Source organism: Dermacentor silvarum, chromosome 5 (genome assembly GCF_013339745.2).
Source record: "Dermacentor silvarum isolate Dsil-2018 chromosome 5, BIME_Dsil_1.4, whole genome shotgun sequence".
Lineage (NCBI taxonomy): Eukaryota > Metazoa > Arthropoda > Arachnida > Ixodida > Ixodidae > Dermacentor > Dermacentor silvarum.
The window spans coordinates 62,059,172-62,086,609 of record NC_051158.1 but is presented as its reverse complement, the minus strand read 5'-3'; the positions used below and the strand labels follow the sequence as shown (position 1 = coordinate 62,086,609).

The 27,438-nt window shown below is 46.7% G+C and overlaps 1 long non-coding RNA gene across 1 annotated transcript; it reads right to left on the bottom strand.

Moving 5' to 3' along the window:
* Positions 1–2,774: 2,774 nt before the first annotated feature.
* LOC125945384 (uncharacterized) lies at positions 2,775–3,489 on the bottom strand. The gene is made up of 3 exons (XR_007466865.1): positions 3,424–3,489; positions 2,882–2,972; positions 2,775–2,834 (listed from the first exon to the last, which is right to left on the bottom strand). It is a non-coding gene; the product is annotated as an uncharacterized LOC125945384 (long non-coding RNA).
* Positions 3,490–27,438: the final 23,949 nt, after the last annotated feature.

The following is a 27,438-nucleotide window of genomic DNA, read 5'->3' as shown; positions in this document are numbered from 1 at the left end:
GGTCATTTCTGCACAAGCGGTTTTCTCAATTCATGTTCCGAGCAGTTGTCTGTCCCTTTACGTAAAGTTTCCAGACTCTAAAACCCCAGAAATATAGTGGCAAACCCCAGAGTGCACTAAATGCCTCAATTATACCAGTTTTTCTACAGCCAGGTTTCGTTTAGCCTTCTCCCTCTCATAACATCATGGCACAGAAGGCAACCACGTAAGACATCGGAAGGTTTGACACTGGCTTCGACTTGCTTGTCGAAAGGATGTTTCGGCTTCTACACAGAAGCCTTGTTCACTGACTATTATTGATTTCATTTAGCTACAACAGGCATATGGCCAACGAATATGTCAGTGAACAAGGCTTCATGGGGAAGGCAGAACATATAACCCCTTCAACAACACTATTTTGGTCTGCATTACATTTATTGTGGGTTTAAACTGGGTGGGAAAAAGCATGTCAAAAAACAAAATGGATGGCAACCAAGGTGAAAAAACATTAAACAATGCTATTTCCCCTTCACGGGGGCCGTGTTCTCTCTATGGCCAGCATCTGTTTTTGCCATGAATGTTCAATGCAATGGTTCGAGCTGTTCGCAATTTGACCAACTTTCCCAACCCTTGTCATTAAGGCATGGAAAATGGGGCACCCCCATTACAATACAGTATTTACTCGCATAATGAACGCACTTTTTTTCCCTTCAAAATATGCGCAAGTTGGGGGGGGTGCATTTATTATGCAGGGTAAAATTTTGAACGATTTGTTTTTCCGCGGCCACCTCTAAAGAAAGCCGCAATTACGTCCGCAAGGCGAACCATCGATTGCGATAGCAGATGCGCAGAGAGCTATACAAAGTAAGGATTGTAGTTCTATCGCCCGTACAAACTTCCAAAGTAATTTAACCAGCATGGTGTCAGCGCGCACAGGCAAACATGAACCAATCACACTCGATGACCGCGGACACTCACTGTCGAAATGCTGGTGTGAGGAAGCGCTGCAGCAACAGCGAGCGAAGTGACCTTCATGCCATGTATCGCTTCAACGCAACCTGAGCGGCGATAACGGAGTACGCTCAAAAGTATAAGCCGCCGTCGAACCTAGACTCAGCCTCCGACGCAGATCGTTTTCAAGATAGGGCACGCCCTGCCGTGCAATGGGCAGTTGCTGTGCCGCCTCCCTCCCCTCCCAACGGCGCCATGCACACGACGAAATACGGCGCGTTTCTTACCCGCTTTCTTCCCTCCAACGCGGGATAAAGCCGCGATCGTTGGCGCCGACTTCATAAATGCACCTGGAGTGTCATATGATGCTACCGCAATAAAAGTAGGAGACACACGTACAATTCGGCGTCTGATACAATCGTACCCACTGAATGCCACATCGGACGCCGAATTATACTGTCTCTCCTACTTCACGGCAGCAAGTTCAGGGTGTGTTTATTTCGCGGGAGAAAAAAAATTTGAAATTTTGACGACGAAAGTTGGGGGTGCGTTCAGTATGCGAGCGTGTCCATTACATAAGTAAATAGGGTATTTCACTTATTAAATATGAAGGGCATAAATTCTCTTACATAATGTAGAATAGTAGTAGATAAAACAAAGCACAGAAAAATCATAGTAGTGGAACAAAAAGTAACAGGGGCCACAGGGTATGTGGGTGTACATTCTTAAAGTAATTGCTAGTGCTCTAGAAAATGCTTTGAACCATTGCATGAAACTGGATTGTTTAGGAGTTTGTTTCATGGGCTTGTAGCACAAGAAAAAAAATGTTAGTGCAATGAGGCAATTCGACAACAGGTACACTAGACTTGCTGCAAATGTGGTTTCCATTACATATCCAACTGCAATGCAATTTTCAAATTCTATTATTTAGAAAACAAAACTGTAGATTAAAATGAGGTAAATACAGTATATACAGGACATCGTTGCACCCCTTTTCCTGTACTGTGTCCCACTTGTTTGCACTGCTATTTATCATTCACGAAGTTGCAACTCGCCTAACAAAAAGAATTTATTCACAAGTGCTCTACATTGTGTCCTTCTATAGAAAGCTGCCACAGTTTGCATTTTATATCAGCAATAGATTTTTATTAACTTAACGATTTACTCCTGCTTCATGAATGTATCTCTACGGAGAGCTATTGGAAATCACCGATTCAGCAAGCCACTATGGTAGCTCAGTGCCTATGGCGTTGCGGTGCTGAGCTCGAGGTCAGAGATTTGATTCTGGCAGTCAGGGTCACATTTCGATGAGGTCTCATTGCAAGAACACTAGTGTACGCTTAGATTTTAATGCATGTTAAAGAAACTAAGGTCCAGTCCAAATATGTCATTAGAAACTATGCAGCAGGGAAAAAATTATTTTCATGAACTCTTCAGTGTGTGCGATGAAAAGTTCCTTCACATAGAACTCACACCATGTTTCATGAAACAGCACAGAACTTCCACATGTTACATAGCCTTATAATTACAAATAAAAGGGCAGTACAAACCAAGGTGGCAGCCACAGCCTCGTCCCGCACGGCTGCCTCTAATTCTTTAATATTGTCGGCAGACCCGCCGTGGTTGCTCAGTGGCTATGGTGTTGGGCTGCTGAGCACGAGGTCGCGGGATCGAATCCCGGCCACAGCGGCTGCATTTCGATGGGGGCGAAATGCGAAAACACCCGTGTACTTAGATTTAGGTGCACGTTAAAGAAACCCAGGTGGTCCAAATTTCCGGAGTCCCCCAATACGGCGTGCCTCATAATCAGTACTGGTTTTGGCACGTAAAACCCCATGATTTAATATTGTCGGCAGGTAGCCGAGGAAGAACTGGAGGCACCGTCGACAAGGCAGGCTGAGACACTGCACGGGTCTTATAGAGAGGCTTAGTTTCATCCAGCCTCTCAGACACGACCCGTACTTCATGCCTCAGTTGCTGCAGCTCATGCAGGACGTCCCTGTTCTGCTGCCACACCTCCAGCTGCACCCGCAGCAGCATCGCTGAAACACAAAAATATTTACTTCACAGCAGAAGCAGTAGATGTATGGCATATTTGGTCGTTTCAGAGCACTCTGGTAAATGCAAATATCAGGATTTGTACAGGTCTCGGTGACAAAAATTCATAGGTATTTAAAGACTTTCAAGGGTGCTTCCAGCAATAGAAGGAGATGTGGAACCACTCTATTGTGTCTAATGGGGAGTACCGTATTTTCCGGTCTATAAGTCGCATCTTTTATAAGACTCAACCGCTCAAACCGGCAGCTTTTCCAGAAAAAAAGGTTTGTTGCACGCACTTCGACTTGCCACTTTAGCCTGAAGCTGTCACCTCTAGCTTCCTGGTCAGCCCAGTTGGCAGAGCGACTGCTCTGCAAATGTTACCCTGCTCCAAGTTTGCCTTCCCCTTTCACATAAGCATGAGCATAAAAAAACAAAAAAAACACTAGCAATTACCCGACAGCTCCGTGGTGTCCACATCCAACTCGCATTCCGCCTTCTTGGCCCTCCTCTTTGCCTTGTATAGATTATAATAGACACTAGAACGACAAGCAACCTGTTAAGCTGTGCAGGCTACATTCAACCGACAAATGTCACGATTAAGATATTTGTGACCTCTGTGAATGCCCACAGCAAACTGCGCAGACATTGTGAACAAGCTGGCACAGCTTTGATGACGTCAAAGTATCAGTGGTACCAGTTAACATAACTCAGGAACTGTAGAATGACACTAAAGAATTAGTTTGTCATTGTTTTTATATTCTTTGCAAGTTTTCAGTTGCACCCACCGCCACCAACAGTCAATGTTATGACATATCGGAGACAGTCAAGCACCTGCAAATCTCAATAAACAATGACTCATTTATTATTACAAACCCCTTTCAATGCGAAAATGCAGATTGCATTTGGTATAACTTGGGATGGCAACATTTAAACTGGCCAAAAGGTGCAAGCCTCTTGGTGCACAGTTTTTAGAGTTAGATGTTTAACAAACTATGCAACCTTCTAAGGCAGGTTTACACCTGCAAGATTTCAGCCATAAAATGACAAGAGTGCTGTTAATATTCAAGCCATTGCTAATTTTACATATGTAGGCATTGCAAGCTAGGCGGGGGAAAATTATGCATAATAATAAACAGCGAAGTCTTGATTACTTTCCTGTATGTGCAACAATGGTGCTTGTCAACAATAATTGCAACATTTTCAACAGCTATACAGAGTGCATCATGCATAAACTTTAATTTAAAGAAAAAGGGGGGGGGGAGGCAAACTAACTGTGTTGGTCCTGACCACCGTGGTCTTAAAGGGACACTAAAGAGAAAAGTACTTCTGCATCAGTAAATTACTGTTCAGTCTACACAAACAAAACAAAGTGCATGTTCTTTGGAGTTTGGTTGAAAAAGTGCTAGTATTCATGATGCACTTCATCCAAGTAGCAAAGTAATGAGCCAACTTTTTATTTGTTCTAATTGACAAGATGTTAATTTGGGAGATGAGCATCATAAGTGACACCAAAACAAACCGTTTCCAGCGAGGAACACATTGTGTGCTTATTTTTTCCAGCAATGAACCCCCCCACCCCATGAAATTTGAAAAAGATCGTGTGCATGGAATTGCAGTGCCCTGAAACTGTCTTAGTGGGTAAGCAAGCTGGCCCTGTCATTGACAATAACATAAATATTCTTTACACAATGGACCAACAGCTCCCCGATATTATGAAATACCAACATAAAAGAAATGCACTGCTCCGAGTGGTTAGCCTGCGACGAGCAGTTTACTTTCCAGCGTGCCTCATAATCGGAACTGGTTTTGGCACGTAAAACTCCAGAAAGGACAGTTAACTTTCCCCGCTGAGACTGTTGGATGGCACAACAACCTTTTGCACACGGGTGCATTGACGCATGGCAGTTTTCATACTTGCAGGCTTCTCTCCACGAGAAAAAAAAACATGATGTGGACCTTGCTAGAAGCATGTCACTCTAATATGTCATACAACTTCCTGATCAACACCCTAACAGATAGATGACTAAATTAAGAGTTAGCTATAACTAATTAGGTGACAAGGGCTAATAAATTACTGTCCATTTCTCAACTGGACTCTGAATAACATGCACTTGGTTTGATTTGTGTAAAATTATCTGTGTATTTTTAAAGATTGTTACATAACAGCTGGGGCACTATACCATCAGTGTTTTTGTTGTTACAGAGGGTAGTGGTCACAGGTACAAAGATTAGGTACAACACAATGTCATTCCTACTTATCCAATGTTAGCTGTTGCAATAATACGAGGAAAAAGAACCGTATTAATGCGACACAATATTAGGTCAAAACAAAAGGAAAGCGTGGTACAGTAATTGGTACATTTAGCATATGAGCACTTAATCCAGCCATGAGACAGTGAAAGGGCTGCAACTATACATTGCAGTAACTGCCCTCATAAACTCATAATCTTGAACTTAAACTGTTTGAATGAGATGACAATACTACTCTTTTGATTGACTTGGTATATACGAGTTCAATGTACAAGTTCAACAGTCAGTTAAGACAGCCGCGCATAAGGTTAGCCGTGATATGTACGTCAAACTTTTACAGGGTGCTGAATAATTTCGCTGCACCTGTTCGAAAAAAGGTTTTGCACTCATCACTGCACTGTTCTTGCTCAAATTTTGCAGAACGATCACATTTTGGGGTCGCCTTCGTTGAGTATGACACTTACCACTGTTAATTACCTGGTGTTTTTTAAATAAAAGTGAGAATCTGCCTTCACTTGTGGGGATGTGACTTGCTGCAACGAGAGCACTAGCATAAACTTGTGTCGCTGCCTGCTGGCAGCTGCAGAAAGTAGCTGGTCAGGGAGGTTTGCCACATGTTCCAGGAGCAGGCAACATGCGGCAAACCTCCCTGACCAGCTGCTTAACGAAACTTAACACTCATGAATTTTGTATATGTAATGAAATTTTGGTCTCACGAAGAACAAAAATCGTCTGTGTGGAAACGCGACTGTCACAAATAAGCAATTGGTGCAAACGTTAGGTGCAGAACTATTACTACTGACGTAAACCACCTCATGACTTGCCGAGAAGCGTGTTGACTGCTGCACATTATCTCATAATTTCTGCCTAAGGAAGCTGGCATGACATCAGAATCGCCGCGCGTATAAGGAGCCATTAAGCGCCTAGTCTCCGCGTCGAGTATGGGGCACGCTGCAATTGAGAAGTTTTTTTTTTCTATGCACTGAATCTGTTTCAGAGGTTTTGCTAAAGAACCATTGTGTGCCACAAGCGCTCCGCTATTTACATGCGCCGTTTGATTCATGTGGTCGATCCACTGCATAAGGCTAGAGCTTTCTGTGCAAGCATGCGAAATCGGCGGTTTCATTAGAGCATGTATCCTTTTGCACGAGGTACAATTAAGCTCGTCTCCCTTGGAGAGCAAAGCTAGCGGAAGGCGGTGAAAGTTTAGGCTAAACTGTGAACAACACGTGGCTGAAGCGAAGTGTTACATGATCTCATATTGTGGCACTAACACGCACCACTCGTACTGGACGAACAGGGAGCCATTAGGCCACGCCGAGCACTAAAGAAGTCTCTTAGATTATTTTCAGGTGCTTTAATGTTCGCATAGAATCCACATGGCTTTGTTTGGCACCACCGCAACAGTGACGTCGGAATTTCTCGCGAAAACGGCTAATTTATTTCCTGGCCGGCACGGTTGCGTGTAGACTCCGCTGCCCTAAACGATACAGGAGATGAAGTGCTTGTGGCCGGGTAACACGCGCATAGATCCCCGACAGACCTCATTCAAGATCTATAGTGTAGCTATATCGCGCAAGTCGTACATGAAATCTACGCCCAGCGTCTTTATGTGCATCAAAAAAGCGGTCTAGTCAATGCCATTCCGGAGTATATAACATGCGCACATGATTGAACTCATCTCGAGCGCACGTAGTACGCGACCGATCGGCTAAGCCACACGTGCGCTCGCTGCATATTTGGCACGCGCCATTAACTACGCAAATACTCGCACACGACGTTGACCCGTAGATGAGATGCACATAAGGTACAATCACGACAAGAAAACTCTCCTATAAAAAAATGCATACTCACGCACACGTTGAGTTCAGTCTCCTCGGATACCACGTTGCACACAAGGCAAGGCTGTCGTCGATGGCGATGGCGCAAATTCCGCGACGAAAGGAGAGAGAGGAAATCGAGGAACCGATGCTCTCTTTTTTTTGAGTCACCTCTCGAATCGCCAGTGCAAAAGTACATTATTATTTCATTAATTACGGCGGACGATACGCAATAAAAACAAGCATACCGGGAGGCGCGTTCAAGTCGCGTGGGTCGCAGCAGAATCATTGAATGACCAAAGCGAAAAAAAATGTATAATAATGTTTGTATTAATTCGATCCGCAATCCAGCTTTCCGTGGCTGTAGAGTGTACTAGTGGCTGCTTCGCTACGGTTTGCAGGTGGTGTAGGTGAATCGAACGTAGCTTTGACACGTTCTGTTCACCTGTATTAACAGCTCATTCGTTTCAGCGGTGCAGGAATGGCGCCTTTGAACACCCTATGAGAAATCCGCCGTTCGTTTCAAAATATACAGGAAAGGTGCAGGGCTGGTTCGCGATTTTGCTGCGCCCTTTCTACTGTCGGTGCCGACTTTGTGCAGTCGTGCAGGTACAGTGTCCTAGAATGTACACATACCTTATATTCTAATATACTGTGGTACAGGTGCGATGCAGCAGCGCAACAGACGACACAGCACACTTGCACAAGCGCCGTTAAAACCCAGCTTACGGCTATCTGCCGTGTCTAGGCAAGCGCGGGTATATTAACGTCTCCGAAGCCGATTACACCAGCAGCTCAAGACCTGTTTAACGCAAGCCGTGCACATTGGTCGGACAAAACACACACCTGCACCGGGTCTCCACTTCGGCATTCGTTTCGTGTGCCGCGCTTTTCGTGAATCGGTGCGCGAACTGGTTCACAGTGGTGCAGGCGAATCGAACGGGCCTTTTATAAAATCCGTTCGCTGCATGAAAGAACGGGAAAAAAATGTCGCAGTTTCGCCCGAAAGGCGAAGCATCAATGGCGATAGCGAATTAGCAGAGAGCTATTCGGAGTAGGGATAGTAGCTTTATCGGCTGCATAAAGTTGGACACATTCACTTGCTAACTGATAACAAGCGTGGTGTCAGCGCGCACAAGCACACATGAACAGATCACACTCGATGACCGCAGACAACCACCAAGGTAAATATACCTGGTAGCGAAGCGTTCATAGAAGCCCATACGTTCAAAACATGGCGGTTCATCTGCGGTTCATGGGGCTTAGCGCCATCTATGTGAGGAGGGAACACTTCCGGCGGAAGGAAAAATAATTTGACTCCATATCCGTTAAAAACAGAAAGGACGTCATTTTGTTCTCAAAGGCGCGAAATTTGTTTTCGAAGGCTGGCCATTAGAGCCGTATATTCAAATGCCCCGCCATTCGACTTGATGAGCGTTTCGAGCTTTCAGCGCGGAAAGCGATGCAGGAAAAGTTCTTCCGTACGGCTGTCGAAATCGCATCGCTGCACGTAACATGCTTTCTTTGGAGGCTGACGAACGCTTTGGATGTAGAGTGCTCGTCCTTTCGTCAGACGCCAAGCCCATCGGCCCGCGCTGTCCCACGAAAACAACTAAACAACTATCTGGCGGTCGCAACTCACTACTTTTGACTGAACAGGTTAAGAAACAATGAAACTATCCGCGTCACCAAATTGAGACAAACGTCAACAAGCAAAGCAACACAACATGTGAGGGGGGCGTGAACTTTACGAGCGCGCCTTTCTGTCCACTTCAAGAGCTGCATGCATAGCAAGTGATAGCGGCGTCCACTCCCGCCGCTATCGGTGGGCGCTCTTACGGTGGGCGCAGAAAAAAAGGTATTTATTGATAATGATCAAGTAAAATAGAGTTGTTATTTTTCGCCATGCGTACATCAAATTGATTAGGAATTTTATTTTCGTCAAATGAATCTATGTCTCGCTTTAATTAAAAAAACGCTTTTTTCTTTCCCGATGTTTGTTCCCTCCAAACATAGTCGCCCTTCATTCGCCGCTCCCATAACCACCCTTGCTGATGTCGGTGACAATTCGTTCTGAACCGCTTTTCGCCCGAAGCTTCCCGACCATTTAGATCGACACTGTCAAAACGCTGGCAGCAAGCGCAGTTGCCGCAGCGAGCGAGCGAAGGTTCGTGCGGTTTCTCGCTTCAAGGGAAAACTGAGCGCCCGAATGCACAGCATACAAAGGTCAGAGCAGTTTGGAGGTCGCTTGCAAGATACGGTGCGCGCGACAACACCGGCAGCCCGTACCGGCCCAAACATAATAAAGACCCAAGCGCAAAGCGCAAAGTACATGAACGCATTTGTTGGCAGAGTAGAAGCCGCCTCCCCCCTCCCTTCCGCGCTTCCTTCCCGCTTTGCTCCTTTCGCGTGGGAGATTGTGTCGCCAGTTCCCATTGCGCCCGGTTGCAAGATTTTATCGCCCTTGGACTTTATACGGAACCTCACGCCTACGACGGCAGAATTTTGCTTGAAGTGTCCATATAATTGCTATCGCAATAAAAACTTCCTTCATGGAGGAAGAAATTTTCTTCCTCCGTGGTTCGATTCAATTCGGCTCATGCGTTGGCAGGTCGGCTGCTACTTGCTGTGACTGACTGCCCCACTGCACTGCTGCTGTCCACGCTTTCGCCTCGCCGTCGTCTTGCGTTTTTCGGCACGGGCTACAGCGTTGCGGTTTCGGCATCTGACTCATCCCTCTCGCTCATCATGCCCTCCAAGTGGAGGGAATGTCGAGTCGTAACAAAGGAATACAACGAGATAATGAATGAGCTAGGACTCGCGCAGCTTGTTGGCCTTCCTTGTCCAACGACGAAGCTGCAAGCTTCACCTCTGCAGACAGCTCTCGTGTAGAGCGACTTTCGCCTCCGAAGCCGGGAACCAGCAGACAATCGTGAAGTTCAATTTCCATGGATGACGGTGGTGAGCCTCCGTTCAAACGGTTGAACGAGCGTTCGAGAAGTGAAGCCTTTGTTCACGACGTCTGCAGCCAAGAAGCTTCTTTTGTAGAATGCCAATCAGATAGTGCGGGTACGTCCTCATGTGAGCACAGCGACTGATAGCAGATCAAGTGACAAAGGAGGTCCCCAAGGTAGCAATTCAAGTGATGAGTCTGACGGCTTTCTCGCTTCAGACAGCTTCACTGGGCCAGATGAGGTAATACCTTCACTTGTAGTCCAACGCTCTCTCATGTACTTTCCGAACAACTGTCTGCAAGTGAAGAGCTTGCTGTAATTGCTTCCAAACATAATATGACGCATGCATGCATTAACGATGTCCTCGATTTCTGCCGGCGAAGAGGCATCTCTGACCTTACAAAAGATGCTAGGAAAGTTTTGAAAACTGAGCGCAAAGCTCAGGTGGAGCAAAATGGTTCATTTGTGCACTTTGGCCTTGCAGAAGGAATTTGTCAAGTGTTGTAGCCGGGGCAAGTAGTTCCAAGTGAACTGAAGCTACAAGGCAACATTGACGGAGTCCCTCTTTACAAAAGTTGCCAGCTTGCCTTTTGGTCCATTTTGTGCCGCATAAAAATGTGGAGGCATCACCGCCATTTCTGGTCAGTGTGTACTGTGGTGCAGGGAAGACGCTATGTCTGCAGGATTACCTAGAGCCATATGTGCAAGAAGTCTCCGATCTAACCTCTGAGGGGTTAAGCATAGGAGATGTTCATGTTCGGGTGAGCATTGGACCCATGGTTTGTGATGCTCCTGCAAGGAGCTACGCCAAATGTATTGTTGGACTCACTGGCTATTATGCGTGCGAGCGACGCAACCAAAAAGGCAAGCACATTGAAAACAGGGTGATATTTCCCAAAGTTCATGCAGCAGCACGGACGAATGCATCATTTCGATCTCAAGGGAACAAGCGTCACCATTCTGGTGTTAAACAGTGATAAGTGTCCTGTTTGTGCTAGCTTAATATATTCTCAAAACTGACTCAAATATATTCTCAATTCATTTCTGTAATTGGCATGCTTTAAATACAGCTGCTTTGTTTTAGAACAGAAACCAGCGTAATATCCAGGAGGACAGAAGCAAAATAAGTGACAGAACAAGAGTTAGACTTGGAGATATTAGTTTATCTTCACAATGCCCAACATGGCATTTTTGACACACAAGAGTTCGGTAGCTCAAAATGCTGATGTAAGGGTGGGAAAGTTTGCGAAATTCACGCTGGTGTCTTCCACACAGTACCATCGCTTAAATTGCAGGTAGCTCAGATAGTCAATTTATAATTATTTACTAAGTTATAAAGACATTTTTCAGGTGGGGGTAGGATATAAATGTACTTTCTAGGTGACAAAGTTTAAGTTGTTTTTTAATCTTTTTTATTATTTGTTTGTTTTTTGCTTTGTTTTAGCAAAATTGGTTTTAGGCTTTCTGGGGTTATTCAAAGGATATACCGCAACTAAATGTTTTGTATGTGCGTGATCCCTGCAGCCACATCTCACCTTAACAAGGTTCATAGGTTATTCTAAATGTCTGCGTTCTTTATCAGTGAGAAAAACAGATGTCATGCTTGCATGTCAGGAGCTGTGTTTCTTAATTAGCACATTTCCAGAAGCTCACTTTCAAGAGTTGTACATGCCTTTCCCATCTCATGCACATCATAAAAACTGGAGGTATAGCTGCATTCACAAGAATGAAAGAATAAATGGCCACCTGTGTACCCATGGGCAGCGAAAGCAACGTTCACGCATTCTATCATTGAGGCGCTGATCAATGAATGTAAACCCTGCCACATGTAAAAGGGCTCTGCAAAATATTTATGTGGCATGTGAACTATGTGGCATATTTTGTCATGTAGCCACCCTTGAATTGGTTTGCAATATGGCTACAGAAGCCATCAAGCTTGCTGTGTGCTGAAAACCGTCGATTCACATTGGGCCCCTTGTCTACTTTCTTGTGCAAAAATGCACAAATATTAGATTATTTCGTTGTTTAGTCTTCTTTGTTGTGATCACATTAACGTGCATGTTGCTGCCCATCTCATTTTTTTTCACAGTCACTGTGCCACCACATCAGTGGCACTACTGAAATGCCCATCAGCTTCCAGGCAACAAATTCCTTGCTGACAGCTCTATTCATTTCAGTGAATGCAGCACTCTTTCAAGACATTAATAACAACATGCCTAATGCTTGAAAAATGAGCTGCAGTGAGGTGCAGCAATGTAGTTCTGCCTCGATTGCAACATATTTGGGGTTAAGCCTGACAGTGACTACACAATAGAGCAGGTTGGTTATCATTCAGCACCTTGCCTATCTAAGCCTCACATCTTAATGGCAGCAGCCCTGGCTGTTTCCACACATGTGGAAAGCTAGCGTGAACACAGTATATAAATCTGCATCTATGAATGCAGCATGCACATTGTCACTGGAGCAACCTTTTGGTGTGCATTAGCACAATGGAAGCACCACATTAATCCACACTCAATTTTACATTATCTCAAGCTGTGCCATAGAAGATGAGAGATGGCACAATTACTGTATCTGTGATGCGTCATGGGATGTCCTTATAATTGTCATGCACCTGTCATCTTCGACATGATGCCCCTTATGAATGAAGCGACAGCTTAACCACTGCCTTTCAGTATACGTAGCATAGGGACACTAAAGAGCAAAACTAAGTCATCTTAGACTGACTTAGGTTGACTTTTACTGCAGAATATAAAGGCCAAATGTTTTTTTTTCTTTTCTAGTGTCGTACTGGTGCATCAATGTGGTAGTATGAAAGATTTCAGTGTGTTCCCTCATATTCAGGATGTGTTAAGACAGGGGAAGTACTTAAAAGTTACTAAGGATATTTTTTCGCTTCTTTAGAATGAAGTCATTCTTGACCAGATAAACAAGCAGACCCGAGTAGGTCTTGTCAAAATTCAAGACATCACAGTGAGCCTGGTGCTATAGAACTTCACCGCAGCACTACCACTCGTCTTCGAATTTTGTTTCTTCTTGGACTTGCCAAGCTGCCTCTTTTGTTAACAGGGGCCGTTTTGCTATTGCAGTGCGTAATTTACGAATACAGCCTAACTTGGTAGTCCCCTTTAGCATACCTATAATGTAAAGTGTAAACTTGCTGTTACAGTTGAGCCTTATCTGAGGTGAGTACATGGTTATGAAAACAGACACCAGAACCATGAGAATTTTCCTGTGTGCATTGGCATGGGAGATAATGACGATTTGGTTAGAGTGAATGCAATAGCCACTTGAGCTTGCATTTCTTAGGTCTAGTTAATATCACTACCACAAAGTGTATGTTAATTGCAAACTCCTACTGCACTTCCTTCAAGCAACTGGTAGCAGGATGCTCACACATAACTTCTACACTGTAAACAGTTTAGAATGTATACATAAGTAGGAACAGCTGATGGTTTGGTGTGGTAATTAACATGATGAAACAGCACTGAAGACAAACACAAAAGAAGAAACAGATAATGGAATGACTATAAACTAAAGTTTATTTGAAATGTGTGTGCCATTTCATCAGGTTACCACACGAACTTTCCAGTTGTCATTAGTTTTGCAGATTTGAAGCTGTTTGCAGTGCTAAAGATGAACACCACACAAAGAAACAACAAGCTTTTTATAAACTGCTAGTTCACATAAAAGGGCATTTAGAAGCCTAGTTGGTGCATATGAAACACGATTTAAGAACCTCCCCCACCCCCAAGAAAAGCAGACATGGCACGAAAGAAAGAGTAGACAAGGGACAAGCGTTTTGAGGGTTCAGTTATGACTACATATGTGTCAGATGGTGCAACATTCAGGAAAAAAGCCTTCTGATATATAATCGCCATGAAAGTTTGCATTGCCTTTCTGTATGGATAACACTGAAAATACAACTCGATCCTACCAGCAGTGGCCGCAATGCAATGATTGTGGACAAAATGCAAAATAATGCTTGTGTATAATGCACTTTGGCTGCATGTTGGACTCCCAGGAGGTCAAAATGAATCCATTTTCTTCCACCACACCATTTATCACCGCTACGTACACGCCTGTTGCTTAGGGACATCAAACCCCATGAATCAAATCTTTTTATGCGCAGCATTTGGTCACTTGTATGAGCTGTTATTATTGTGCACAATGTAATGGATGACTGTGGCATTTTTTTTAATGATGAATTCAAAAGTCTGTGATGACACGTGAATATGTGTATGTTTCGTGTTATATGATTTGTTGCCATTGAAGCTTCTAACATGTTTTAATCCCGGCACATTAGCCTCAACCTCACTTCACCAATGCTGCTATATAGTCGCCTGTTAAGACAGGGGGCGGCCTATACTGCAAGCTCACCCTCCGCTAAGTACAAAATAAATTATTAGTCATGGCTAGGTTGCGTGTGCCGCCGCCCGATTTAAAGGGTGCAGCCTTATCCACCCATCCATCCACACTTTTGTGAGCATGTCTCGGAAGTCCCCGATCGCGGGATCGAATCCCGGCCACGGCGGCCCATTTCGATAGGGGGAAAAATGCGAAAACACCCGTGCATGTTAAAGAACCCTAGGTTGTCCAAATTTCCGGAGTAGCCCACTACGGCGTGCCTCATAATCACATCGTGGTTTTGGCACGTAAAACACTATAATTTAATTTTCTTCGGAAGTCCCCCAGAGATGCTAGCACTTCAGCGGCATTTCTCCCAGTAACCACAGATTAATTGGGGTGAAAACGCATGGAAGTACAAACGTTAACCACGCATTAATAAGCAACTAAAAAAAGAAAAGGTAAAAAAGAGGAGGATTCGAACACGCGTCTTGCCGAGAATGGTGATAAGGAATCCGCACCCCACGCACACGACCACCTACCTACACGAGACAGTCAGTGCTGCATTTTACGTAGTGATATATATATATATATATATATATATATATATATCTTTTTTCATCAGTTTTTGGGTTTACAGAATCAGTCACGCTTAAACGTCTCTTTAAGGTTCGATTTGATAAGAAAGACATTGCATCGACCTGCCGTCGACAGCAATGATCAAGTCGAGTGCCTCTTCTGCCGACGGCGCCAAGAAAAGGACTTTGCTATTCCATCGGCTGTCGTGCGAAAACTTGTAAGCATAGCATTCTAGCGAACATTGCAAGGTCGCACTGTTTTGTTTGCTTCTGCCCAAAGTGACGCGAAACAAATTTTGAGTGCTTATGTACACGCTTTAAGCACTCGGCAACCGCCCATACATGGAGCCACTTGCGATTACTGTACTACGTAATCCTCTGAACGCGTAATGTAAGCATACGTTCCTCGTAATAATTTTTTATCATAAGGTCATTCACAAACCATTGCTTAATTATCACGTGCGGAGCACACTTAAGCGGCAGGCGCCAGTATATACCCGCGCCCTGCTGTGAACAACCCGCGGTCTGTCACAGCAAATCGATCAGCCCGTCCCCCGTGACAAGTAAGCATATCAGTGAAGCTGTTATTAAATCTCAAAGAAAGTATCATCGTCAAGCGAACTAATTAATTAACCAACGTGGTATCAGCTCTGTTGAAGGGGTCACAGCTTGCAAACGTATTTCTGGTTCCTGCGCAGTGTGCCTGTGATCAGTGCATTAGTCTTTCAAACATGCTATTTAACCTTAGCAAGTCGTACCAGAAAGTATTAAAAATTGATAAGGCGTAAATTGGCTTATTACGGACCAATGTAGCCCAAAGAAAGCCAACTTAGTAACCCATGTTGGCAAGTCCATATCAAAGTTGGTCCAATAATTCCCGCCTTGTTGAATGGACGAGCTCATATTGTTTACTGAATGTGTAATGCGGGCCAGCATTGGATCTCTATCAGAATGGTACAGCCTATATTCGCGCCACACTGTTAATCTTAGGCCATCATTCGGCCAGGAATTAGAATAGGCCAGTCCATATTGTAACCACGCTGTTAACCTTAGGCCATCACTCGGCCAGGAAGTGCCAATACGTATCGAACGTTGGTCCGAGCTGACGTGCCGCCTGGCTTGGCGCCCCTCGGGTTGTGCTCGGGCTCGGCACGCGCTCATGCCACTACTCCCGCATTTGTTGTCGTCGTCATCTTCCACTGGTGGCGGCGTTGTCGCTCGACATGCCAGCGTAGAATTTCACTTCTCTTTTGTTGTCTTAAAGGGGAGGCCGCGTTTACATGGTTATGATACATTGCTTAAAGGGGTTTGAGCGATGCATTGTCTTACTTAAAGGACAGATATAATTTTGAAGCAATTTAATTTCGAATAATCGCAAGGCGCAATGATGGGCGGATGCCGCCGAGCAAACTACAGACATTGAGCGCAAGCGACAACGGTGGAGTGCGGGCGTATCGTCAGTGACGTCGTTCTCTCCATCGCAGCCGAACGTGTGTGTAACCTCATAATTGAGAAATACTCTAATGATCCCCCGGGATTTACCCAGCAATAAGCACCGAGGCCGCATGTTTTAGCTTCGCTGTTTAACCATCTTCACCGAGTTGAAGGGCCGCCGGATTTTTTCGAAGTCAGCGAAGTGCATAGAAAAATTAGTTGTGAAAAAGAAGTCATTAACATGGACGAAAAAGCTGGGCAGCAAAAGTGAGAAAATATCTGTACCTCATAAGCGTGGACAGAATGCAGAAAGAGGTCAAGAAAGTTGACAACCAAGTACAGGGTAAATGAAAGTGTAAATAGACAACCAGGCGTCATCATAAATGCAGTGAAAGAGAAAGAAAGAGTAAATTATATGCAAAAGACAGCAATAAAAAATTCGTCGGCCCTTCCACTCTAAGAAGATGAATGAAAAGTGAAGCTCATTACCATCACAGCAGATGGAGGGTACACGTACCCGTTCACAGTGCTGAACGCAGGCCCCAAGCATTCCCTTGATTAAAGATTCCTTGCGCGTACTGCAAAATCTAAATTCACCAAGGTCTTCTCGACTAGTAGCGTAATGTTCATTCAACATTTCCAAGGTACTGTGTCGCTCTTCGTCGGAGCGGATCACACTGGTGAGGGCCAAGATGTTGGCGAACCACAAACCCTTGCTTTCGATGTCTCGAGTTTGCTCGGCGGCGTGGTTAGCAGCATCCGCCAGCCATTGATGCTTGCGATTCTTCAAAATAATGTTAAATAATTTTAATCTGATTATTATTGATTGAAATTGCTTCAAAAAAATCTGTCCGCTACGTTAGACAATAAATGGCTCATAGCCCCGTAAACGCGGCCTCCCCATTACGACGACAGAAGTGCAATTCTACGCTGGAGTCCTCCCTGCCTTTCCTCTCTCACTTGCTCTCTCTCTCTCTACGCTGGAGTGATCAGCGGCAACGGAGCAGGCTGTAGAAGACGACGACGACGAACGCCAGACACGGCCGGGCTCGACTGCCGCGCGCGCGCTTGCGAGCGCGCGCGGCAGTCGAGCCCGGCCGTGCGCCGGAGCAATAGACGAGAAAACGACGATAATTTTAGTATATTTATATCCTAAACATCTTAGTGATTGATTTTAGGCCCCTTTACAGCCACATTTAACCACCATTCTTAACTAATTTCTTAATCTGTTAAACCATTCATTGACTACTCATCACTACGTACATGGCGCTCTTTGGCCATATCTGGCCCTTGCGCCAATAAAAACTACACATCAATCAATCAAGACGAGAAAACGATCGCCTGAAGGCGCTGCTGCGCCTCCTGACAGCGCCCCCAATGTGGAAATTTCAAGCAGCGCGGTCGCTCCGTGGTGCAGTCTCCGCTTTGTTTACATTGTTTCGCCCGCGCTTTCCTTCGCAGCTCCTGCTCACGGCGCTCCGCTTTCGACGGCGGCAGATCGCCTGCTTGCTGAACAGCGATGCAAAGACTGCAGTGCGATTTCAAGACGGTTGCCGACGCCAACAGTTTTTTTCGTGGCGGCAACCTCAAGAAAGCGGAGCGTCTGCTTCCACACCTGTGTGGTGTTGAAAAATTGTGGGCGGTGATGTAACAGTGAAAGCCAAGTGCGTGTCGGAGGTGTCCAACAAAATTGTATACGACATCGAGTTAGAGGTAGACACTGAGTTCAGTCATTTAATCACTTTTATTTCTCTATGGTGCAGTCACAAAGCGGCCATGCAAGCTTGCAGAGATGTGCAGAGACGGTGACGATTGCGATTGGTTTCATTGGTGGCTGGGCGCGCACACAGGCTGCTCTCAATTTGGCTCCCAGGGAGTGGCATCAGCACTGTCGGAACAGAAAGAACACATGCATTTAGCACCAATAAGCCAACAAAATTAATTAACGATGTAAGTACTACATATGTGCATAATGCCTTATATCACGCTGTATAATAATTTAATGTATATTATGCCTTATTCAATGCTAGAGTCATGGCAACTCATGGTGTCAGAGAATGTCATTCATGGTGACATCAACGCCTTGTAATCCATGCCAGTTTCCCAAGTAATCCCCTATATATATATTTATATATATATATATATATATATATATATAGTATCAAGTTGAAGTGATTGTGCACACTCGCATCGCCACAGCGTAGGTCACGAAACTCATGTTTACTAGGTAAACCTCTACTTAAGAAACTAACGATCAGAAAAATGATAGCGGCGAGCCCACTCTTCCGTCGTCGAAATCTGATGTGCGGATAAAACGCGTCGGCTTTTATACATGCCTGATCGAAGGTTCCAGCTTAGTCAATGGTGTCCTCGTGCCTTCCAGAAATTACTAACCGATTCATGTCTTGCATACATACGGAATCCACAAGGTTCGCTGACAACACGCAAACGATAGAAGCAGTGATAACATTGTAACAGATATTCCCTGGTGAAACACGCTCACCGAAAACATAAATAATTTATATGCGTATTCAAAGCATCCCCCCCTCTCCCTCTAAAAAGTATCGTACGGATGCCGCGAAGAGGACGCGAAAGTGAAAAATCACAATAGGCGCAGTGTAAAAAACAACGTAAAAATGAGACAGTTCCACAATGTTTGTTACAGCTGGTATAACGGCTCAGGGTCTACAAATTGACTGCTTCACGTCGTGAGCGGCGTCGCTTTCATTACGTAATGCCGTCTGGCACCACCTCATAGCGCAGTGCATGAATACGTCGGGGGATCTTATGAGGTCCAACATAGTGTCCTAAATATTTGTGACATGTCCTTGTTAGCGTATTGGAGTCCAGCCCCGAAACGGTTGTCAAACTGGTACTCGACGTAGCGTAGTGAAATATTGTAGTGCCGGCTGTTAGTCCTCTGCTGATTCTTGATGCACAGGCGGGAGATAGCCTTGATAGCCTTGAGCACGCCGGAGATAGCCGGCGAGGACCAGGTTCTGTTCCTCGGGAATGTGCAGTAGCATGGTGTGGGGCATCGTCGCAGAGATCCTTCCGTAAGCCATCTTGAACAGCGCCATTTGCGTCGTTTCCGGCACTATCGTGTTGCAGGCAAATGTAACTTATGGAAGAACGGCTTCCAACGTCTTGTGTTCGAAGTCGACGTACATCGCTAACGTGTCGGCGAAAGTTCTACTCATACGTTCTGTAAGCGCTTTGGCATGGGGATAATAGGCGGTAGTGCTGCGGTGACTTTCTGGCTACATCGCATGATGGATTGGGTTAACTGTGCTGTAAAGGCCGTTCCTCTGTCGATGATGATGAAATCTGGGGCATCACGTCACAGAAGGATGTTCGAAGCACCATTTCTCAGCAAGAAGAATTTCGCCAGTTCGATTCACACTACCTTTTGGTAGAGCTTTTGTTTCAGCGAAGCAGTTTAGTTAGTCCGCCGCCACGATGAGCCACTTATTTCCGAAGGTTGACGTAAGAAAAGGTCCAACTATGTCCATTCCGATATTTTGTAATGGTCGGCAGTAGCAATCCCGCTGCCTTTTCAGGGGTCTCGCATCGCTATAATCCTTGCACATCTTCAAATATTGGGCGACGTCGGTAGCCAGGCGCGGCCAGTAGTACTTCTTTTGTATTCTCGCGAGCCTACGGGGGAATTCGATATGGCCTCCACTTAGATTATCATGCAGCGTATGCAGAACCCGACTTCAGTGATAAGGGCAGAACCAGAAAGTAGGTAGTTGGTGCGAATTGGGGAGAAATTATTTAATGCCCTTTTACAGCGACAACTCTATATAGGTCAAAGTGATGCTGTACTCTTGGAGTCCGACGCCCCACTGTGCAAGGCGGCATTAAAGCGCCTTCAAATTTTCCAGTCAGCACAAGACATGGTGGCAGCTTATAATTCTGAATGGCCTATCGCACATGTAAAGTCGAAATTTGATGAAGCCAAAAGTATAGCAAGGCACTTCTTTTACTTCATACAATAATTGGCTTCTGTGTCTGATGGCGACTGGTTCCCGGAAGCTATGACTCTGACTACAGAGAACACGGAATTTCGCTATGCATATCCTCGCCGAAGTGCGCGAGTATTGGTGGTGACTGGTGGCATCCTTTGAGGTCGTCAAATGCTGCAAGTTGCGGCGTTTCCCACTTGAACCCAACTGCTGATTTTGTAAGATGGGTCAATGGCTCGGCGTTGCGTGAAAAGTCCTGGACAAACCACCTGTAAGAGGCACCCAGGCTAAGGAATCTGTATACTGCTTTCTTGTCGGCTGGCTGCTGGAATTTGCGATGACAGCTGTCTATTGTGAATTTGGGATCACTCCTGGCTGGCTGAACACATGACGCAGAAACAGAAAGACTTCCTAAACAAAGCGACACTTTCTGATTTCAGGTTGAGTCCCGATAACTTGAATGCCTTTTATAGTTTACGGTGCCACCTAAGGCTACTGCCAAAATCCGCATCAAAGGCTACGACGTCATCCAAGTAGACGAGACAAGTCTTCCACTTCAAGCCTGCCAAGGTATGTTCCATCAGACTCTGGAACGTCGCAGGGGCCGAGCAAAGTCGAAACGACATGACTCTGCATTCTAACAGGCCATCTGGCGTGATAAAGGCAGTTTTTCCCAATATCTCTCGTCGACATCGATTTGTCCGCAGCCTGTTTTGAGATGCTTCAACGAAATATAATTTGCATTACAGAAAGGGTCGAATCTGCCATCTATCGGTGGAAAAGGGTGTACGTCCTTCTTCGGGATATTGTTCAATTGGCGGTGGTCAACGCACAAGCGGAAACTTCGATTCCTTTAGAGCGAAGTTGTTAGCCTCTAGTTGGTCAACATTTTGTGCAGCGTCGCCACCAGCAAAAAAAGAAGCCTAGCTTGCACTGCAGGCGCAATGCTAAAGATACCGGGGAGCTGATGGGCACCTAGCTAGTCCTGGCCTTTGGGCTAGGCCATGAAGAAAGAATAATTCAGGAGGCGCAACTCGGCTCTTTCCCGTGTCTTCATAATGTCACACAGGAGCGCAGCGGCGGACTAAAGCCCCTTAAGCTTCGTAAAGTAGCGACACTCTCCTCCTCCGCCTTCGCTGCTCCTCGTTTCTCCTTTCTTTCGCGCTCCTTCATGAGGCTCCTTCCTCGACCGTGGCGCCGCCTACACCGCTTGAGCGTAGCAGACGACCTTTCGCAGAGTGAATGCACACATAGCAATGCGGTGCGCTTTAAGCGGTCGCGTTGGAGTTCTAGCTCCGAGTAACTTCGTGCATAGCATAGGATTTCTATACCAAGAGGTGCATATGTATATATATATATATATATATATACATTGACACGTGCACTTGTTTATCTTTCACCCGCTAACACATGTTAAACGTCATCGCTCGGCGCAGGACGCGCCTGCATGTGTCGAAGTTTCCCGAAAGTTATCGATGCTCCTATCCATTGTCTGTTGTCACCGACGCTTATGTAATCTGATTGTATGAGCGACGCGAATTGTCTAGTACTTTCTGGAAGACACGCGGGCACTAGGGACTAATCTAGAACCTTCGATGCCTCATGTATAAAAGCCGACGCGTTTCGCCACTGATCAGATTTCGACGATCGCCATTCTGTAACTCTAATGCTCCACCGGTTATCCATCTTACGCATTACATGGCCTGACCAGCTCCATTTCTCCCGCTTAATGTCAACTAGAATATCGGCTAACCCCGTTTGTTCTCTGATCCACACCGCTCTCTTCCTGTCTCTTAATGGTTGGCTTAACATTTTTTGTTCCATCGCTCTTTGTCGGTCCTTAACTTGTTCTCGAGCTTCTTTGTTAACCTCCAAGTTTCTGCCCCATATGTTAGCACAAGTATAATGCAATGATTGTGCACTTTTCTTTTTAAGGACCGTTGTAAGCTCCCAGTCAGGATTTTGCAATGCCTGCCGTATGCACTCCAACCCAATTTTATTCTTCTGTAAATTTGTTTCTCATAATCAGGGTCCCCTGTCAGTAATTGACATTGATAAACGTACTTATTTACAGACTCTAGAGGCTGACTGGCCGGTGATCCTGAATTCTTGTTCTCTTGCCAGGCTATAGAACATTCTGTTTGTCTTCTGCATATTAATGTTCAACCTCACTCTTACACTTTCTCGGTTAAGGTCCTCAATGATTTGCTGTAATTCGTCCCCATTATTGCTGAATAGGACAATGTCATCTGCAACCGAAGGTTGCTGAGGTATTCGCCGTTGATCCTCACTCCTAAGCCTTCCCAGTCTAACAGCTTGAATAATTCTTCTAAGCATGCATTGTGTCTCCTTGCCTGATCCCTTTCTTGATAGGTATCTGTCTACTTTTCTTGTGGAGAACCAAAGTTGCTGTGCAATCCTTGTAGAATGCACAGCGACTTGTAGATCCGTGTGATGATGTGGATAGTGGCGTGTGGCGGTGCCAAGACAAAGTGCGTGACAAGCAAGCTTGAAGTGATGGTGATTGTATGGCAGCACCAAGAAGAGGATTGGTGATGATGATAATTGAAGAAGACCACCACGTGTCACGAACAAAGAAACGACACGAGAGAACGCAGAGCGTGAGAGCGAGCGGCAGCCTCGAACGCCAGCTCACAGAACGGCAGTTCAAGGCTCGGGTACCGGCGACCGGGTGTCCATCTACCATGCGGATCTGGTCGGGGATCCAGCTCGTGGTTGGGCTCTCCTGTGCACCAGCGGCTTGCTGTTCTAGCGGCCTGGTGCAGTACTTCCTGATGGGACCGGGACGCCTGAGCTACCAGCCTGCTGAGCGAGCCCGAGGACCTGCGACCGGGTGTCCTGCTACCGTGCGGACCTGTTCGTGTCGTAGATCCCGCTCGTGGCTCTGCTCTCCTGTGTGCCAGCGGCCTGCTGTGATAGCGGCCTGGTGCAGTGCTTCCTGCTGGCCACCGGGGCGCCTGAGCTACCTGTCCGCTGACCGAGCCTGCCGTTCTAGCGGCCGAGGCGTTACAGGCCAGGCATTGCTTTCCAGCTACAGCAGTGGCCTGGTTTCCTACCGGCCTGCTGTTTTCCTCCTACTTCCACGTCGCAACAAAGTGCGGCGTGGTGGTGAAGGCGTAGGACGTGGCCGTCGCAACATCAAATCAGCTAAGCTGGTGCCCGACAGCAGCTACGTAGCCACAACGACCACCGTCACGGGCACCGCAACGACGATGCACACGGGCGAGTGATGACGCATGAGTGCTAGGCTCATGTTTATATAGACAAGCGACTTCCGAACTCTAGTCCGCATAGATGTAAACCGTCTGTATCGTGTTAGTGTGTATATATAAAGTCTGTGTGTCGTGTAAAAAGCTCCCGAGTGCCGTGTCATTATTAAAACGATCCTGGGCCCAACGGAAACTCCGGCAAGTTAGTAAGTTTGTCGTTGTTTTCCCATCACAATCGGCCAGCAAAATAAACGTAGTTTTTTGCGTTCGTCACCTAGATCACAGCTCATCGATTCACTTCTTCCGGCGGGCATACGCTTTGCGCTCGTATGCAGTGGCAGCACAGTCAATATAAATATAGGCAGCTACTGACGATGCCGATATATATATATATATATATATATATATTGTGAGCAAAATACTCATCCTTCATATTCTTCACCTGTACATAATACTCATCACTGTGCGCGTCGTCTTCGTTCAGCGCGTGGCTCAGCTGAATAAAGGCGTCGAGACAACAGCTGTGCTGCTGCCTTACAAAGTGATGGAGCCTGCTTTCGATCCCCTAGACCTCTACGACGTCAAGTTCCACTGGAGTTTCGTTCGGGTCGCCGTTTGCTCCGCCTGTCCACTGATATGACCCAAGTGTTGCAACCCAGAGCCTCCGGCATCACCCCCTCTGCCCCCCAACGAGCCGCCTCCGCATGGACCGTTACGCCCGGCAGAGTGACCCCACTATATTCTCTGGTCTCCCGCGCGACGACGTCGAGGACTGGCTGGAGAACTATGACCGGGTGAGTGAGTACAACCACTGGGACGACACTCAGAAACTTCGCCACGTCGCCTTCTACCTGTCCCATGTCGCGAAGACGTGGTTCTTTAACCATGAGAGGGCCTTGCCCGATTGGACCACCTTCCAGCACCAAGTCCGGAAGATTTTCGGAACGCCATCCATCCGTTCTGAAGTTTCAAAGCGGCAGCTCGATGCGCGCATGCAACAACCAGGGGAGACGTACACTTCGTACATTAAAGACGTCCTTTCCCTTTGCCGCCGCTTCGACGCGACAATGAGCGAGACCGATCGCGTTCGACACATTTTAAAAGGCATTGGACACGTTGCGTTTAACGCACTAGCAGTTAAAAACCCCACCACCGTAGACGATGTCATCGCGACCTGCCAGCATCTGGATACTCTACAAGCCATCCGGTTACAGCCAGACGTCTGTGACACGCGACCTTCTTCGGATGCCGATTTGCGCACGTTGATTCGGGCTCTGATCCGCGAAGAGCTTCAAGCACAAGCCCTGTCGTGCTCTGCTCTTCCTCCAGCTCACTCTACGTCCACTGGGCTACGATGCATCATCAAAGACGAGCTGTCTTCCTTGGTTTCCGCTGCACGCCCTGACCCTCCGACACCGCCAAATCCGCCACTCACGTACGCCCAAGTTGCTGCCATGCAACTATCCGTCGCTCAGCATGCTCTTCCGCTTCCTGAGAATGACGTAGCAGCTTTTACGCCCCGTGCACCAGTACCTGCATTTTACGCCCCCTGGCGCTCCTCCCGCACAATGTGTTATTACTGTGGCAGTCGAGGCCACATCTCGCGGTTTTGTCGAAAGCGCCAGCAGGACGAACGCCGCAGCTACGATGCTTACGAGAGAGATCTGGTGTCCTTTCCGAGCCCATACCAGCGCCGCCCTTCAACACGTTCTTTCTCCTCACCCGCTCCATCCGACGCTCCTCGAAGCTACCGTCCAGGACGCCGCTGCTCTCCTTCCCCTCTCCGACGCTCAACATCGCCACTCCAGCCAGTAACCCACAACGACTACCACTCGGAATACTAGATGGTGCAGTTTTTGGAGGGAAAGCTGCATCGCTCGGACAAACACCTCCTGAGAGCCCGGCCAATTTTTTATTAGTGTGTGCTGAAGGTGCGCCTGTTCGAACAATAGTTGATACGGGAGCTGCTATTTCTATTATTCATGCCGATTTGTGCTCTCGTCTACGCAAGGTCACTACACCTTACCATGGCACTCCTTTACGTAGCGCTAATAACCTTACGATACGGCCATCATCACAATGTACCGTTCCAGTTTTTATTAATGGAATCCGCCACCATATTCCGTTCGCAGTGCTGACTTCCTGCGCTTATATGTTCATTATGGGTTGGGACTTTCTGCCGCTGCCGCTTTCATCTCTTGCCGACAACGTCTTGTCCAGATGCGCGAGACGAATGACACCGACGAGGGGCCTGAGTCCCACCACCGTCTGCGAACCGTAGCCGATTGTGTGGTGCCACCTGGCCACGAGCAACTTCCTGTGATTGCTTCCGACGTAATTGACAATGGCGATGTTCTAGTTGCCCCATCAGCCCGTTGCCTATCTAAAGGAATTGCGCTAGCGTCGAGTCTCGTGCGATTCATCAACGGCACGGCCCTTTTCGCAGTACTCAACGTCACAGATGAGCCGATTTTGCTTCCCGAAGTTGCTGTCGTGGTTTGCGGTGTGGACACACAGCCTGTCTTGGTGATGGCTTCGAGTACTGATACTGCAGACCCGCGCTCACCTGCAGATGCTGCTCCTGCTACTCCTCTCGCCAATTCAATCAGTGCGGATCTGACTTCGCAGCAAGCACATCAACTACTGGCCTTGTTGTCGAAACATAAATCTTCCTTCGACGTACACTCACCTCTCTTGGGACAGACTTCAGCGGCAACTCATCGCATACACGTCGATAGAAGTTCTATTGTCCGCCGTCGACCATATGGCGTCTCTTCCGCCGAACGCGAGATAATCGACAAGCACGTTGCCCACATGCTCGTGCGAAATATCATCCGCCCCTCCGCCAGCCCTTTGTCGTCACTCGTCGTTCTGGTGCGCAAGAAAGATGGCTCAGTGCGATTTTGTGTTGATTACCATGCCTTGAACAAAATAACCCGAAATAACGTATATCATTTGCCTTGCACTGACGACAACTTAGATTCATTACAAGGCGCGGAATACTTTTCCTGACTTGACTTACGCTCGGGTTATTGGCAAATTCCGATGCACGAGGCCGACAAGCAAAAAACTGCCTTTGCTACCCCTCATGGACTGTACGAATATAACGTCATGCCTTTTTGCCTCTGCAATGCACCAGCAACCTTCGAACGAATGATGGACACTGTTCTGCGAGGCCTTAGATGGACGTCTTGTTTGTGCTACCTTGACAACATAGTGATATTTTCTTCAACCTTACAACTCCACTTGCAGCGCCTAGACGAAGTTCTGACGTGTCTCTCTGCTGCTGGCCTTCAGCTGAATACCAAACTGTGCCATTTTGCCAGCAAGAGTATTATTGTACTGGGCCACCCGTAAGCAAAGACGGCATTCGGCCTGACCCCGAAAAGATTACCGCCGTTCTCCGCTTTCCGAGGCCTCAACGCTCCAAAGAACTTCGCAGTTTTATGGGCCTGGCTTCTTACTTCCGGCGCTTCATACGTGACTTCGCGACCATCGCGGCTCCGCTTCACCGACTCCTTCCTTCGGGGACTCCATATGTATGGCCAGACGAATGCCAAGCGGCTTTTGACACTTTAAAGCGTGCCCTCACGTCTGAGCCAGTGCTTTGTAATTTCGATGACTCCGCACCCACTCTACTCCGTACTGACGCCAGCGGCCATGGCACCGGCGCTGTTATTTTGCAACGACAACGTTTTGAGGAACGCGTGGTCGCATACGCAAGTCGGACGCTAACATCGGCCGAGAAAAATTATACAATCACTGAGCAGGAGTGTCTCGCCGTTGTTTGGGCCATCCAAAAATTCCGACCGTATTTACACGGCCGCCACTTTACGGTCGTGACCCACCACCAAGACTTATGCTGGTTGTCGACGTTAAAGAATTTA